Source organism: Lycium barbarum, unplaced genomic scaffold (assembly GCF_019175385.1).
Source record: "Lycium barbarum isolate Lr01 unplaced genomic scaffold, ASM1917538v2 unchr_scaffold_11, whole genome shotgun sequence".
In the NCBI taxonomy this organism is placed as follows: domain Eukaryota; kingdom Viridiplantae; phylum Streptophyta; class Magnoliopsida; order Solanales; family Solanaceae; genus Lycium; species Lycium barbarum.
In genome coordinates this window covers 231,384-243,625 of record NW_026843418.1, presented here as the reverse complement: position 1 = coordinate 243,625, position 12,242 = coordinate 231,384, and positions in this window count along the sequence as shown.

The window sequence follows — 12,242 nt, the reverse complement described above, 5'->3', positions numbered from 1 at the left end:
TTTATTAAGTTTTTCATTCAACAAACAACAATAGATGTTGAAGATTTAAATTCTGTTGGATGGTTTATCAGTGGCAAATCTATCTAAATCTACATCTGAAAACATCTAGGCTACATCCATGAAAACATCTATTTAGAAGTGTTATCACAACTTCGCTTAGCAGAAGATTACATCAAAAAAGTTTCTTCATGACGGTTGGCTCCTTCATTGCACGGCGGTTAGAACTGCCGCAGTATAAAAATAGCGACAGTTTAGACCTATCGCCTGATAAACTGTCGTAACTACCCTTCCAGGCCGTTTAGATGAACCGCTGTAAATTGTTATACAACGGGGGTTCATTTTCATTAACGGCGGTTCGTAAGTGACCTAAATTTTTTTAAAGCTCTAACCAAGAATCCATCCTCTCTAACAGCGGTTTATTTCATTTAGCGACGCTTTTACCCCCATCTAACAACACTTGTTTAGCAGCGGTTTAGGTTCATTTACGGCGGTTTAACCTGTAAAAGAAAAAGTACAATAGAGGATGTTCGTATTTCAATTCGCGGCGGTTTAACCCAATTTTTTTTTTAAGGAATTTGCCTAGTATTTATTCTAATTGCATTTCAAGTTGACATTAAAATTGAGAAAAATATTTGTTTTATTTTTACATATTCCAACCTTTAGCAACATAGCAATTAAAACTTTTCAAAGTATTCAATCAGCTTGCACATTCAGATAAAATATGGCATTCAGACTTTCAACAAATGTATTGATTTGTACTGATGGTTCCAAGAAAACAAAATTCACTACGAACAAAATAAGCAACTGGAATCCATCACAAGCAAAATCCATGTTGAACAACATGATTAGCATCACGATGGTCTGAACCTTGGTGAGTAACTCAAATTTTCTTAACTAAAAACATAAACATAAAAAACAAATAAGAACAATAAACTGGCAACATGTTTCTTAAGTTATTTTTTATTTTCTACAGACTTTTCAAACAAACACTCCACAAATGTACACACGCCCTTTATGAGTAACTCAAATTTTCCACGAAAAAGCAAATGAGGAAACAATAAACTAGCACTAGCACTCACACAAAAAGAGAGAATAAAAAGATATCAGCTTGATAGGAAATTAGGAAAGGCCAATTTCCTATAAATAAAAAGATAGTATGATCTTTATAATATCAACTGGTGCTTTGATGTGTTTAACAACAGAGGAAGAACAAGGGTAAAATCGAGGCTCGCTGAAGCTGAAATAGAACAACTGATGGAAGCAGTAAGAATTTATACTATGCTTACTATATAATAGTCCATATAAACAAGAACCTTATAGTACATATTTAAGTTTAGAGAGATTAATTGAGTAGTTGACGCGGCCCATTGTTGTTTGAAGATCACTTCAATTAATATTTCTTCACGAAAAGCAAATATGAAATAAGAAATTTATGTTTCCTAAGATTTCGGATGGCTGTCCCGAATTCAAGCTAAAGAATGCAGCAAAAATTTCTTGTGTCACGAAACCCACCTAGCACAACATTGCTCAATTCGGTATGGAAGTTAAAGACAAAATGATGTACATTAAAAGAAAGACTTTTATATATTCTTGGTTTTAAGGCAGTAGAAAGAGAGAAGGAAAAAAGAATTATTGATGGATATGTAGTGTACCTCCTATTGATTACTGTATTATATGGGATGTCATTGTATGTGACAGTTCCTCTAACATTTTCGTGCAATCTTCCTCCCAATATTTTTAATAAAGTTGTTTTCCCACTGCTAGAAGGCCCCATTTCAAATACAAATAGAAAACCACTCAGATCAATAGCTCATTTCATCATGGGTCACTATCCCCAACCAATTTTGATCACTTAAAAAGACCTCCACAGGACCTTCACCCCGAAGACCGAATCAAAGGTAGACAACAGTCAATAGTTTCACTTCAGTGAGAGGTAAGACAAAATAAGGAAAGGCACTATTCTATTTCGATTCTTCCTCGAAAAAAACAGTTGAACAATTCTCAATCATAATCAAAATGAGTCCTCACACGCAGTGGCGAAGTCAGGATTTTCATCTAGGGGGTTCAAAATTCTAAAATATAAATACACGAAGAAGTCAGGGGGTTCAACATCTACTATATATACATAATAAAATAATTTTAACTTTAAAAATACACTGTAATTTTTTGCCGAGGGGATTTGAACCCCCTGGAGCTAACGTTGCTCTGCCCCTGCTCACACGGTTAATTATTGATAATGACAGTTGGAAGACCTTGCATGGGACTCAAAGTCTACATTTCATTAATTTAGAAAGGGAAGGCAAGCTAATATTTTGATTAAAGAGGAAATACGCGTTGAGAAAGTACTATTTTTGTTTGATTAGTTGTAAAACATTAAATTTGCTGTCCTTAAATTGGTAATTTAGTGTACTAGTTTGATTGTTGACTTGGAATTTGGAAATAATTCCTACATACGGTTAAAGTTTCATTAAGTTATGCTTGCCCTTCGTTATACTTTATAAATCAAATCTACTCACCTATTTAAATTCTTTTGACCCGCCGGTCCGACTCGACCTGCTAACAGAATTAAAACCCAATCATTTTCTTTTCTTTTCATCATCTTCTTCTTTTTTCTCTTTTCAATACTCACCCAAAGCTTCAACACTTGTTCTTTCATGGTGGATCTCATTCTTTTTTCAAAACTTAGGAGCTGGTGCAAAGTATTTTCATCACAAATAACAAACAAATATGACTTAATTTGCTATTAGTATTTTCACTAGGGGGTGTCAAATGGGTGGGTTGGGCTTAAATTGGCCCAATTAAAATGGGCTAAGATAATAATTGGGTTGGGCTAACATTGGGCCAAAAATTACTTGGGTTAAAATGGGCTGGGTCATGACCCACCCAACTTGACCCAGTTTTTTTAAGGATCTATTTTCTAGGAAAAACATTTTTTGTGGAAAATATTTTCTAGAATTACATTTTTTGCGAAAAATATTTTCGCATATTCTTCGTGGAAAATATTTTCCAAAATATTTTTGAGGCAATTCCGTAGAAAATATTTCCTTTCATATCAAACACACCACAAACTTATAAGATTCATGATACAAGAAAAGTGTATGCATAAAAAAATAAAGTAAATCTCAAGCAATAAACCCAAATTTAAGTAAATCTTAAAAACGGGCTAGAATTTGGCTAAGTTGGAGATCACTTTAAAATGTGCTATGTTAAGTTGGGCTAAAATCAGTCTAATATGAAATTATCTTGAACCCAACTCATAAAATTTTGGGTTGGTTGGGCGGCTGGGCGGCCCATTATCTTTTGGGTCATATTTGACACTCCTAAATATTAGGGGTGTCAAATGGGCGGGTTGGGCTGAAATTGGCCCAATTAAAATGGGCTAAGGTAACAATTGGGTTGGGCTAACATTGGTCCAAAAGTTACTTGGGTTGAAATGGGCTAAAAATAGGCTGGGTCATGACCCGCCTAACTTGACTCAGTTTTTTGAAGGCTCTATCTTCTAGAAAAACATTTTTGTGAAAAATATTTTCTAGAAGTACATTTTCGCAAAAAATATGAAAAAGATTTTCGCGGATTCTTCGTCAAAAATATTTTTGAGGAAAACACTTTTCGTAGAAAATATTTCCCTTCATGTCAAACATACCACAAACTTATAAGATTCATGATACAAGAAAAGTGTATACATAAAAAAAAATAAAGTAAATGTCAAGCAATAAACTCAAATTTAAGTAAATCTTAAAAATGGGCTAGAATTGGGCTAAGTTGGAGATCACTTTAAAATAAGTTATGTTGGGGTGGGCTAAAATCAGCCAAATATGAAATTATCTTGAGCCCAACTCATAAAAATTTGAACGGGTAGGACGGCCCATCATCTTTTGTGTCATATTTGACACCCCTAATTTTCACTATTAAAGGACAAGCTTTGAAACTTTGGGTGGGTATTGGAAAGAGAAAAGAAGAAGAATATGAAAAGAAAAAAGAATGGTTGGGTTTTAATCATTTAGTGGTTCGGATTGGATAGGAGGGTTACAAGAGTTAAAATTGGTGAGTAGATTTAATTCGGAAAAAAGTCATGCAAGCGCCACGTAGACGTCACATAGGAAAATTAAGGAAGGACATGGAGATATAACGATGTTTCTGCACATACCTTAAATATATAAAATAATTTTTAAAATAACTTAACAGTTCATAACGTGATTGTTGGCCAATTTTACACAAAAATTCCTTCTATCATTTGTAACCGGTTTTTGTTATATAAATTAGTTATCAAAAAAAAAAAAGGGGATATAAACATTTTAATCTATCTATCTACATATATTAAAAGCATGAATAATTTTTTCTAAATATTGAACGATGAAAATATCCTCTAAATGTTGATCAACCTTTATACCTTCCAAATGTTTAAGATTATTTACAAAAATAATTACCAGTTGGATAAAATTGTAATATCAAAAACCTCATCCTATTGTATATCTGCACGGAATTCTTTTACCATGAAGTGTCCTAATGCAATTCTACTTTAGCTTTGGGCGTACTTGGATTATAATTTTGTAACTAATGAACCCTTTCCTTGGGTTATAAATTTATATCTTATGAACCCTTTCCACCCTACTTCAACCAAGTCACTTAATTGTTGATTAAAGGATGGAACTTTTTTTCCTGCCACTTACAGTCGAAAGGTATGCATGTTTGCTACTTATTAGATAATAGCGTGTAGGTTTGCTTTTTAAGATAGCCAAGTGATTTTTCTTTCTCTTTATGTGTACCTATTATTCCGTAGTAAAGTATCTTGTTATATTTTTTTCTACTTAAATTACTGTGCTTATTTGTTCTGAATCAGTAGCTACCGAGGGAATAATGTCTCATAATGTTATTTAAGAGCACATAATATTTGGCTGGAAGAAAATTCAAGATGTTGCAGAGTTTGTGATCGTTGGCCGATAAAATCGTAGCCTATATATGCCTTTTTGATAGTAGACAAGAGCCTTCTTAACTCAACATGCGTAATTTTTTTTTCTTTTTTTTTTCTTTTTCTGATATTGAGGGTGTTGGTTTAGACTTTAATGAATACTTTTTTCCGAGTCTAAATTATTGTGTTTGGTATGAATGCTGTTAGATTGATTTAAGGGTACTTTATTTAACATGTGTTTCATGATGTGCTTGTATCTTAAATATCATCTGGTAAAATAGGGTACTTTATTTAACATGTGTTTCATGATGTGCTTGTATCTTAAATATCATCTGGTAAAATACTACACTAATAAATCTTCTATTTCCATTTTAAAGTTTGAAGAGAATTGAACTACGTGATGAAATATACCTCAGGCTGGAGATCATTTTCCACATACCATTGGTATTTGTGTCCTTTCAAAGTTCCGATTTTTTCACTTCTTAGTTTATCTTCTTAATAGTTTTCATGCTTCGAAAACACTAGGAAACGTTAGAAAAATTTAATTTTCGAGCTTTTGTATTTTTTTTAATTTAGATATTAGGAATCATTAGGACTCTAGACAGGATCCTTCCACTCTAGCTTAATACGTGATCTCGTGTTTGAAGTGTGAGAATGAAAAATAATCTTGATAGCAAGTGCTTCTTTATTTTAGGTTGTCGGGGTTCTAAATTTGTTGGAACTTTTCGGGTCTTTTGAGTTTCATTCATCATAGTATATACCGTATCATCACCTTCAAGCAGGGTAAGTTTAATATTAATCTCAAAAAGTTGGATCAATGAAAAATTCCAGCAAATATTAACCGGCTTTTATGCCATTTGAAAGCTAAAATTACTACTATTAAGAAGCACGGATTTTACTACTATTTCGTCGTCCGTTGTGGGGCCCCCCAATGAAAAAAATAATATTTTGGGCCCCATATTAAACAGCCCATAATAATAAAAAAAAATTGTAAAAAAAATAAATTGTGGCCCCATATTAAACACCAACCAGTATTAAAATACTATTAAGAAGCACGGGTTTTACTACTATTTCGTCGTCCGTTGTGGGGCCCCCCCAATGAAAAAAAAATATTTTAGGCCCCATATTAAACAGCCCATAATAAAAAAAAAATGTGTGCCCCATATTAAACACCAACCAGTATTAAAAAAAAAAAAAACTGGAACCCACCACATCCAAACTCACCGGAAAAAAAAAAGTGAACCCCATATTAACAAAATTAAGCAGTATTAAAAAAAAGTGAATCCCATATTAAAAAAACAAACAATGTTAAAAAAATGTGGGCCCCATATTAAACACCATGCGTATTCGTAGCAAACACTAATATAATAAAGTTTTAAATACGGAGCACAAACTACAATGTTATATTAATCGTGTTTTGAACATAGTTTCTCATATTGACAAAATCAAGCAATATATATAAAAAAAAAAAAAAAGTGAATCTCATATTAAAAAAATAAACAGTGTCAAAAAAAAAGTGCAGACTTTGTATTCTTAGCAAACATTAATATAATAAAGTTTTAGATACGGAACACAAATTACAATGTTATATCAATCGTGTTTTGAACATAGTATATATATATATATATATAGTGCAAACTAATAATGTCCAAAAGGGTGAGCCCCATACTAAACAACACCAAGCAATATAAAAAAAAAAAAACTATATAAAGCATGGGTTTAGACCCATACTTCATTGTCTGTTGTCCCTTAAAAAAAAGGGTGGGCCCCATACTAAATAACACCGAACAATAAAAAAAAGGAAGAAAAAAAAGTGGAACTCACCACATCCAAACTCACGGGAAAAAAAAAGTGGACCCCATATTAACAGAATCAAGCAATATTAAAAAAAAAAGTGAATCCCATATTAATAAAACAAACAATGTTAAAAAACAAATGCTTAGAAAATCAAATAATTAAATCAATAATGATGGACTCATTGTCACATGCGTATCAACCCAGTAGTGGGAGCAAATGAAATTATTGTACAACAACATACTTAAAATACTCATGAAAAAAAAATGGACCCATATTAAAAAAAAAAAAAGGCAACGTCAAAAAAAAAAAAAAAACGTGCACCCCATATACTAAAAAATCAAACAATTCATGTAATTCCCAAAGTATCCCCATCAAGTCAATAATAGTGGATTCATTGCCACATGCATATTAACCCATTAGTGAGAGCAAATGAAATTATTGCACAGCAAAAAACATGGACCTCATATTATTACTTTTCTTCAAAATATTTAATTGTTGTATTTGCTATTCCGCCATGTCATTTATTTATTATGTTTACTAAAATAAATATACTTAAAATATATATATTTAAAAAATAAGATACAATTTAATTACTTTTTTATTTTTATTCTTACTCTAATAAATGTGAAAAGAGATTAATATCAAATGAAGATCAAATAATGAATAAGATAAATTAGTTAAATTATAATTCTAATTCACGTTTCCTTAAAAAAACCATGCAAAAGACAACATGACAAGTAAAATGAGTTAAATCGAAAATATTTACTAAAAATTTAAAAATAGCATTTCTTTGTTTAAATAGAAAATTAATTTCTACTTTGTTTCGTTTCAAACATGTAAAATTAATTTAATAATGTGAATTAGATTTATTCAAATCAAAATTTGATAAAAAATAATAAGTATTTTACACTTTTAAATTAATCAAATTAAAATTGAAAATATCAACTGATGCTTAAATATTGCTATTATTTTATCTCCAGAGAGGAAAATAATTTTCTTTTAAACAAGTCTTCTCTTTTAAAAAATATTAATAAATTTTCGTAGCAAACACGAATAAAATAAAGTTTTAGATACGGAGCACAAACTACAATGTTATATTAATCGTATTTTGAACATAGTATATATATATTATTTTTATTATTATTATTTAAACACAACTACATATACATAGATACACTATAATCCGAAGTGTTGGGCCCGTGCGCAGCACGGGCATAGGCCAATCTAGTATTTCTTCAAAGAAACATTTTAATATTGGATAATTGTAATATTTAAGACTCTAACCCATACCTATAATCCTAAAATTGAATATATAAACTTTTATCATGGTTTAGCTGAATATGTCGATCAACTAATGAGATGTTAATTGCCAAGTTCTTTGGTGAAAGCGAAACGTCTCTTAGTTTTAGAGTCTGCATATATATGACAATGCCGACAACTACTACCATTAAAAGGACTTAAACTACTTTAATACCGAATACCCTTTCGCTACATAATGTCTGTTTATAAAGTACAAATAACAATATTAATGGATAAAATATCCTAAAATGTTGGATATAATTGTGTACTATTGAATATAATTAGTTTTGTACTTGCTAAGGATAGAATATTAATCCTTCTTAAACACAGCACGATATTCCTAATGCAAGCTGGCAACATGCACGCTAAACAGTAGAATTTTAGTTCTTTTTGGACCACAAATATCTCCTTAATCTTAATTCATTTTGGACGACGATAGCTACATATTACAAAGACTATTCTACATTAACTTTTTATCAGATTGTATATTCTTTTGGATAACTTGATCTCTTTTCCTTTTCCTAATTGAATTATATTCATAATTTAAGCCGCTAAAAAGTTTCCAAAAGAAAATACAACACTTCATTAGTCATATTTGGCGTCGAATAACTTAGGTAGAAGCTAGATGTTCATTTTCATAAACTTGCTATTACAACATATCTCAATTAATTCAGATATGCCCAACATTTTATGCGGTTATTTGTTTAAAATTCCTTTACCGTGTTTTCCTATATTCAGTTATAAAAAGAATACCCTCCGATTGTAGTTCGACTTGAATTTTAGAAATGGTTAAAGGTAGAAAATAATTTTAGTTTACCCCAACATGTTTGGGACTGAGGCATAGTTGCCGTTATTATTTATTTACGCCATACCAGACAAATTAGTCGTGAAAAAAAAGAGTTAGAAGCTCAGATGACCACTATAGTCACTCAATTTTACTTAGTCATTTTAACTAGAAACGTGACAACTATAAATTTTTAGAAAAAAAATATTTAAAACCAATATTTAAATTCATTTACGACCCACTCCATACAAATTCTTGACCTTACCCGTTTATTAGGTTGACCCAATCCATCCTAAACCCGACAAATTTAATACTAAGTAACAAAGCCTAAGCGGCATTTTCGCAAACACCTGAGCTGTTTAAAATGACATTCAGAAAATGACACCTGGCAAACTTACCTGGCTCAGCAGAGCTATGTTTTGAAGCTGCTTGAGATTTGTTACAGATTAGTCCAGATATTGAGGAAATTGTACCAATGAAAGCTAATCTTTTTAAGCGAATCGCCATAATGTGAAGTAGCTAATGACCAGATTTATCTTAATCATTAAGGGCCTGTTTGGAAAGCCACCCAGGTAATTGAAATTGAGTGTAATTACACAGTTTAGCTTGTTTGTTTGATTAAGTAATTACACAGTTAGGTGAAAATTGAGTGTAATTGACAGGGTGTAATTACACTCTCTAATTCTCAAAAGGGGGTTGAAAATTGGGTGTAATTACACACTGTAATTACAAAGTTACTTTTTAGTTTATTTTTTTTTACTTTAATTTATTTTTATTTTTAATTTATTTTTAATTTCTATTATTAATTTTTTTTTATTTTTAATATTTTTTATTTCTATTATTTTTATTTCTTTTTTATTTTTCCTTTTGAATTATTTTTATTTTTTAAAATGTATTTTCTTTTTATATTATTTATTTTTCATTTTCTTTCTTTTCATTCTCAACCTTTACTTCTTGTGGTTCCATGTATTGCTCGTATTTTATTTTATTTTATTCATTTAGCATAACCGTGTTATTATTCTAATATTTGAAACTACACCTCTTAATATTGAAAAGAATGAGTCATTCATAAACTTGACATATAACGAGTGACGTTATTAAAGTAGAATTTCATTATGAATGAGGTTATAGATTTATATTTTTCCTTTCTTTTGAATTATTTAGTTAAGTTACGTTGGAACTTACTTATGTAATGTTGGAATTTGACATAAGAGTATTATGTTGAACTTTTTCTTTTGGATTTTGAATTTAGGTTATATTTCCAAATTTAAGTTATTTTCTTTCACATTGCATGTTGTTTATTTTTCACTTACGTTTGATGGATTTTTTGTGTCAAACATTTGAATAATGTTATGGCATTATATTTATTAATATTATTTTTCTGTCAAACATCCAATCCATGACATTCTCACAAAAAAAGTCTTCTTTTAAGTTTTATAATTAATTAAAATTAAATTTTAATTTGAAAAATATATATCAATTATTTTTGTTATAATATTAGTTACAAATGTATGATTATTAATTAATATATTTTCAAGAAATAATGTGTTATTAAGTAACTAATTTAATATCATTTATAAAGGCAATATTTTTTAAATATTAATTTTAATTTTTTATAATTAAAATTTATTTTTAAATTAAACTGACTGTGTAATCACACTTTTGCAACCAAACAGCACGCTTGTAATTACACTGCAATTACGTTATGATAAACAAACAGGTCGTTATAATTACACTATTGTGTAATTACTAAGCTGTGTAATTACTATCCTAGTAATTACACCAATCCAATTACCAGGTGGCTTTCCAAACAAGCCCTAAGTTGAAGCAAAAAAAGAGGTTAAATAAATGACAAAAACGGTCCCTTATGTTTCAGAGTAGATTCAAAGTAATCCCTTAACTATGCATGGAACAATTTATTTTGGTCCTTTAAGTTTGTCAAAAGTTAGCACTTTTAGGTTTCATCAAATTTTAACAATTTATGTTCTTTAGATTTGACAAAAATAGTGAGAAAAAATGTTTAAGCATAGACACCAAAAAGAGTCCAATCAAATCCTAGAATGAAACATAAAGCCTACACAAGATAGTAAAAAGATATCAAAAAAAAAAAAAAAGTATACCTCAAAAAGCTATACCAAACTCTAGAAATAAATAAAAAAATAGCAGAAACTACAAAAACATCTACTGTGTGTTCCTGCTAATTTTCTTTTTGTCATAGTTTTCGTCAAATCTAACAGAAAAAGTTCGGTAAATATTTGACGGACACTAAAAGTGTTAACTTTTAACAAACTTAGAGGACCAAGACTATTTAGTGCATACTTAATAGACTATTTTAAACCTACCCTAAAACTTAAGGGACCATTTTTGTCATTTTCTCTGAAAAAATATACTCCCTCCATCCTAATTTATGTGACATAGTTTGACCGGACACAAAGTTTAAGCAAAAAAAGAAAGATTTTTGAATCTTGTAATCTAAAATAAATCTAAAATATTTGTGTGGTTATAGATCAACTCGTTAAGCATAAAAAAGTAAAATTTAAGGTTAAATTATTATCAAATAAAGAAATGTGTTATTCTTTTTTTGACAAAATAAAAAGAAAAATGTATCACATAAATTGAAATAAAAGCATTAATTCAACACAAAAACCAGTAACATAGTCTAAGTGGCATTTTCATAAGTGGTATTTTCACAAAAAACATAAGCTGCTTAAATGCTCAACCAAACTTACCTGGTTCACAGTAGAGCTGTGCTGTGAAGCTTTTTGTCCTATAGAGAAACAATGGGAAGAAATAGTTGTTGACACGTGTCTTGGGGCTATCATGTTGTCAATGGAAGCTAGTCTTTTTAAGCCAATAGCCCTAACGTGAAGTGGCTAATTACCAGGTTTAACCTTAATCCACTGGTTAACAAGTTTTGTAAAAGTCTAAGCAAATCACTGTTTGGCAATAACATTTACTTATTATAGGCGCTAGGGGAACACTATAAAGACCCAAATTTTGAAAGATGGAAAAGGAAATTGACCAAGTGTTTGGTAATTAAATAAGGGGTCTGTTTGGTAGCTAGTAATTAGGAGACAGGTTATTCACGTATTAAATTCTGCATAAGTGATACTCTTTCGGTTTCAAAATATTTGTCTGATTTTAACTTGACACGAAATTTAAGGAACGTAAAAACACTTTTAAATCTTGTGTTCTTAAATTTGAGGATGTGTAAATGTACCAAAAATGTCTTTTAATCTTGTGATCTTAAATATGTCATGTGAAAAGTTGAAATTCAAGAGTTGCCAAAAAAACGAAAGAGACATCTATTTTAAACAGACTGAAAAGAAAAGTAAGACAAATATATTGAAACGAAGGGAGTACCGCATTTGGTAGTTGTTTAGGAGATAAGTTTTTCATGTATAAAATTAAGAGATTTTTACAAAAATATACAACCCAACATAATATATTACA